This window comes from Mastomys coucha, unplaced genomic scaffold, assembly GCF_008632895.1.
Source record: "Mastomys coucha isolate ucsf_1 unplaced genomic scaffold, UCSF_Mcou_1 pScaffold11, whole genome shotgun sequence".
In the NCBI taxonomy this organism is placed as follows: Eukaryota; Metazoa; Chordata; class Mammalia; order Rodentia; family Muridae; genus Mastomys; species Mastomys coucha.
The window spans coordinates 16,430,904-16,436,903 of record NW_022196893.1 but is presented as its reverse complement, the minus strand read 5'-3'; the positions used below and the strand labels follow the sequence as shown (position 1 = coordinate 16,436,903).

Here is a 6,000-nt window from a genome sequence, read left to right as displayed (position 1 = left end):
TGATAAATTGCCCCGCCCCCACCCCTTTTAATAAAGACGCGGCCAATTTCTCCTCCAGCTCCTAGGAAATTACTATCCTACCAGTTTTCCTTCTATAAATAGTCGCGCATCTTGAAACAAAAGTTCGCAACCGCAGCCAGATGCTGCGAGGCCCGCGGTTTCCCCGGCTGTGGAACATAATTACAAGGTCCAGGCAGAGGGAGCGCTCCAGGCCCGGCGGGCAGCCCTGGCTGCGCAGGCATCGCCTCGAGTGGAGAGTAGCAGGCCTCCCCGGGCAGGGCGCAGGGCCTGTGGGCACCGCCTGGTCATGGAGACCTGGCCAAGAGAATTCTGCTTCTGTCGTCCTTCTTTGGAATGGATCAGCCAACAGGGCCTCGGAGTCCAAGACTCCTGCCTAGCTCGGGAGCTCCGAGGCTCCCCTTCCCCAGATCCTGGCATGTCAGTCTGGTCTTTAAGCCTTGCTGAAGAGCCAGCAGTTACTCTGTCTGAGAAAGCATTTGGGGAGGCTAGAAGCTGAGGTTTGGTGTTCCTGGGGAGGTGTCCAGGGGTGGAGGCCAGAAGTTGGGTCTGAGAGGATAGGATGGTAAACGTGGTTTGCCCCACAGCAGCTGCAGGGCTCTATGGCGGATGGTAGCCAGTGTACCTCTGAGGCCTGCAGTTTTCTCCTGGAGGGCCCATTCCAGCTTAGTGGGGTAACGTCCACCGACTGTGTCCCACATAAGTTGGTTCCTGACTAGACTGCCAGTTCTCTGGGCTATTTCAAGGGAGCAGCTTTTCAAGTGTGTCCAGGCCAGTGCTGGGGCCAACATGGACGGTGGTAGCTGGGAGCAGCAAGGGGGTCACTTCTTATCCTTAGCCCTCCATAAGCCTTGCTCCTGGGCGGGAGAAAGGGCTAATGATCTCAGGGCTAGGTTTTTCCTCACCTTGCTGGGTATCACAGAGTTGGCTGCATTACGATGCCTGGGAGGGAACGGGCCTGTGTGATTATGATGAAAGGATGTTGAGTCCCCAGACCACCTGGTTTAGGCACCCCCCCACCCCCAGCAGTGGAGTTTGACTAGATGACCAGCCCAGAACTCTGCTAACTGCGCTCTGCTAACTGTGGAAGGTAGTAGGGGTCAGTGTGAGACATCCCTCCCCTCCTCCTAGCGCTGCAGGAATGTCCCAGAGGATGCCGCAGTGAGGAGGGGCCCTGAGTGGAGGCTGTGTTCTGTTCCAGAGAACTTTCCAGAAGGCATCCCATTGCTAGGATCACAGACACTAGCCAACAGTTGATCCTGCCCCTTTCAACTGGGTTGTTCTCCCAGCTCCCCATGCTGGGTTATCATCCAAACACAGTGAATCCCAGACACATGCCTGGGCCCCTGCTGATGATCATATTGGACGGGTGTGCTGGCCTGGAAGGGCCCTGAGCCCCTATCAGACTCTATGTGTGACCCAGCTGTGAGAGGCCACTCTAGCCACCTGTACCCCTGTGTGCAGAGTGAAGGAGGGGCAGTGGGGAATCAGCAAGGGACCAAGGAAAAGCAAATGGGGGGGTGAGAGGCCACAAGAAGTGCTGGGTCAGCTGGTATGAGGACCTGGCCCAAGTCTGGGCTACTGTACGGGCAGGTCCCTTCCGTTCTTGGCCTCCCTGTCCTAGATGTGGTAGCTGGCTGTGATGACCCCCCCCCCATGTCTTCCGGTAGAGCCTGTCATGGTAACCGCCTGCTCTGGGGAGCTGAGTGAGTCATGAATGACGGGATGGTTACTCACCAACCACCTGGCTTGGGGGTGCAGAGGGTGCTCACCACTGCCTCCCCCCAGGCCCAGTCAGGCCTCTTCCTGGTTCCTGCTGTGGCTTCGCCGGTGGTGCTGACCACAGTCCTAAAAGCCCTGTGGGTATGACCCTTGGTGAGATGGGCGCTGAATCAGGCTCTTCCTGGGGCATCACGGTCCAGGGGGGCAGTGTGGGTCATAGGACTTCAACAGGGACAGGTGGTGTCCGGCTGGACCTCAGTCTCCTCATAAGTCAGTCACGGGGGAAACAAGACTCAGGTCAGGCCCAGGTGTCTCTGGGTTGGAAAGCATGTGACACCCTGTAGAATAACTGGCACGCCAGGGTTAGAACACTTGAGGAACAGCTTAAGTCCCAGGAAACCTTCCAGCCGGAGCCCCTGTAACCACAGAAAACTACCCCAAACCCACTGTGGTCTGGTAGGACCCACCAGCTGAGAGGGGGGTGAAGTGCATTCTGGGATGGACCTTTCCCAGTCACTGTGTGCAGAGGACTTGCCTCTTTGGTCTCTTGACTGCGCCAGGGTCCGGGTGGGGAGGAAGCTAGGGGGTGGAGCCCGTTCTAACCTGGTTTCCTTGGAGCCCTGGAGACCACCAGGCATGCTAAACCTGGGTTCTCACCCTAGGGCCACCTCTTTCTGGGTGGCCAATTCTAGCTCACTCCTCTGCCCAGGGAGAATCAATGGAGGGGACACAAACCTCACAGGATGACCTGGAACTCCCAGAGAAGATGATTCCGGGCCTGCGCTGATTCTGGTGTTAGGGACAGTTCAAAAGACAGGTGAAACTTGGGGTAACAGGAGCAGGGAAACTTGCCTTTAGTGACCCAGAGGGAGGTCCAGAGGAAGTAGTCACTCGGGAGGGAATAGTGTGCTCCTTGGGTGCCTCAGAGGGCTTCCTTCAAAACCTAAAGAGGATTTTAAAAGATGGAAGAGTTTTGGCCAAAGGAAAGAGGAAGACCACTGAAGGAGGCTATGATTGTCAAACACAGGGACCCCATGGAGAGACAGACACAGTACTGGGGTCCTGAGAGATGAGGTCACCCAGACCCCAGGTCGTCATGTCCTCCTGGCTCTAGCCCCCACATAACCCTCCCTAGGGTGACCCATCCCGGATGGGAGAGGTGGTACAGCCAGCTGTTACCAGTGATCACAGGTGATCACCTCTAAGGGAGATATTTAGAAATGATGCTTCTTCTTCCCTCTGCCTCAAGCTCTCCTATGAGGCCTCCAAGCCTCAGGCTGGCCTGGAGGGGCCGGTGGACCAGGGTTACATTGCTGCAGGTGTCCTGGTGGACATGGATGCCCTGCTGGGGTTTGAGCCACTGTTCCAGGCATGGTAGTGGTGGGATGGCTGGGATGGGAACCAGTATTTTGGGCGGAGGTTGCCTGTCATCAGAGGGTCAGGGGAAAGTGTCCAGAGTAGGGTCCCTCTGTGCAGCCTATCCCCAGCCCACTAACCTCTGCATCTCCCAGGCAGGTGGAACAGCTACAGCAGGCTCCCTGGAGGCCTCCATTTTGCACAGTCCTGAGTCTGGCTGGGATAGGGCTCAGCTCCCCTCCCAAGGGGACAGGAGGCTGGCGCCCTCCCTTGTCAGATGAAACCCCAGCCCAGGGCTCCCTCAGCCTGATGAAAGGGTCATTGTGTAGTACAGGCCGCCCGCTGGCCAAGGACAAAACGGCCGTTTGTCCTCCCTCCTTGGTGTGGGGCTGGGGGCCTCCCCTCAGGCTGGCTGATGGGTGGGGGTGGGTACAGGTGCACTCTGGGCTCCCTCTCTTTCCTCATCTTCCAGTTCAGCCTGCCCTTCCCCCAGAGCCCCCTACCCACCCACGGTCACCTTGCCCTTGAGTGTGGATCCCCAAGCTTGGGCCAACCTTGTTGCTGTCTGGGAGACACTGAGCTTCCTGGCCCTAGAGGCATTCAAGCACATGTAAGCATGAGAATCTGGGATTCTAAGGAAGGGCTTTGCAGGACCAGGGAATCCAGTGCTCTGGGGCTCAGTGTAAGCCTCTAGGTGTGTGGCTGAGGTGTGTGTATTGGTGCAGATGTGCCGCAACCATAGCTGAGACTGGGGGTAGAAGATGCTACAGGGCATTGTCGCCCCTAAGTGGCTATGGCACCCATCTTCATCAGCTTTTATATGGCTGTCATGAACACCGTCACTAAAAGCAACTTGGAGAGGAAAGGGTTTATCTGGGTTACATATCCCAGACCAGTCCATTGAGGGAAACCAAGGCAAGAACCTCTTCTCAGGAATGGAAGAGTGCTACTTACTTGCTCCTCGTGGCTTGCTCAGGTCTTATAGCACCCAGGGCCACCAGCCTAGGGATGGCACCACCCACATTGTGTTGGAAACCACCCTCATCAATCTTTAATCAAGACAATACCCCCACAAACTTGCCCACAGGCCGGTCTTATGGAGGCATTTTCTCACTAAAGATTCCTTTTTCCTAGATGATCCTAGCCTGTATCAAATTGCCATAAACAAACAAACAATAACCACCACAACAACACACTAGCCAGTACTACAGCTGTAGGTTTTGAGGCCTTCCAAGGGTTGGAGCATGGTTGGAGGAAAAGCCAGAACCCCTAGGAGTCCTATCAATTGATACCAAGGACTTTCAGAACCTTCTCCCATAGCGCTTCCTGATCCATCCTCTCTTTGCGCTCAAAAGTCCCACCAACCAAACCCAAGCGGTGATGTGTGGTCAGGTCCTTAGGAGGAAGAAGACAGGGATTTCAGATTATCCCCAGCAGGAGGCCATTGGATGTCAAACAGATTTTAAAAGCCCCGGTTAGGTTTTGTGTCACACACCTGTTTCCCTAGCGCTCAAGGCTGAGGCAGGAGGATCATGGGTTTAAAGCCAACCTGGGTTTCATACTGAGGCCTGTTTCAATGTCTTTATAATGAGAATGGACCAGTTGTCTTGTTGACTTGTTGAGTAGGAACATGGGCCCAAGGGTCCACGTTTCTAGAAGGACCTGTCTTGTGGGCCTGGTGTGCACAGCCTGTCTGAAGTCTGTTGTTGAGCCTCTTTCCTCCCTGGCTGCTGGCACAGGGGCTAAACCAAGTCACCTCCAGCATAGGACTGTGAGGGTAGGGAGATCAGGAATAGGTGTGTCCCAGGTCAAAATGTCTGAGGCTGGATTTGAACCCAGGTCTCTAGGACTCTGAGGTCCATGGTACCTCCCAGCCTCTAACCAATATGGTTGCCTCTCTCACATTTGTTACATTGTTCAAGGGTTGAGAACCCAACTAGGGCAATAGGTTGCAATTGTCTATGGACCAGGAGACCCTGGGCCCTAAGCAAAGGCTTCCTCAATGGCGTAGGGGCTAGCTCTTGCTTTAGCCCTGAGGACAGAGATGCGATGCTCTTGTAGGATGTAGAGATATCCTGCCTGACTTGGTGCTACTCCAACAGCTCTGCAGCCAGCTTTAACAGGGGGAAAGGTAGGTAGTAGGTAGGTCTGGCAAGCCACCCAGTGACCTGTAGGTAGGTTCAGGATGTGCTTCATGATATACTTTTGGGTGTGGCTGGGCATGGACTTGGGTCATCCTTGGCTTCTTGAGATCTTGGCTTTCCATCTGGGGCTGGTTCTAGAACCCTTCTAGCTAACCCTACTGCATTCGGTTGACTCTTCACATTCCCTTAATTTACCACAGCCTTCCTGCCCACCTTCTTCCATGTTCACACAGATCCCTGCAGCTCCAGTAGCAGAGACCTCACCACCCAGGAAAGGCTTCCGGAGTAGGGTGACCTGAGACACTCCAGAAGTCGTCTCTACCAGCCCGAGGTTGCAGCAGAGACTGAGGGCTGGGCTGAGTCTGAACACCTTTTGAGAGGTGTTACAACTTCACCTCTAACAGGGAGTGCTGGACTTTCCAAGGGCTGACCCTCACCAGGAGCCAGAGTTGCCACCCTGCTATCTCCATGTTTCTGTGGTCAGGTAGATCAGGTTGGCCAATGGGGGAGGAGGAATTTAAGCCACTGTAAATGTTTCAGGGGGCCAGAGTGCTGGAGTGGCCTTCTTGTGGACCAAGCAGGGCTGACATTCCACCCTCCACAGGGTGGAGCACCAGATCAAGCATGCCAGCTTCTCAGGGTGACCTTTTGAACCTCTGGATGGGCTGAGAGATGTACCATGGCCAGAGCACCGTGCAATGAGTGAGCCCGAGGCCGGTTGGGCAGGCAGGTGGTGTAGAGAGGATGGTGGTCAGGGACT

At 55.2% G+C, this 6,000-nt stretch overlaps 1 protein-coding gene across 2 annotated transcripts in view; it reads left to right on the top strand.

Moving 5' to 3' along the window:
• Positions 1 to 6,000, top strand: part of Wnt7b (Wnt family member 7B) — a 45,843-nt gene that overhangs the window by 5,407 nt on the left and 34,436 nt on the right. The window lies entirely within an intron of this gene.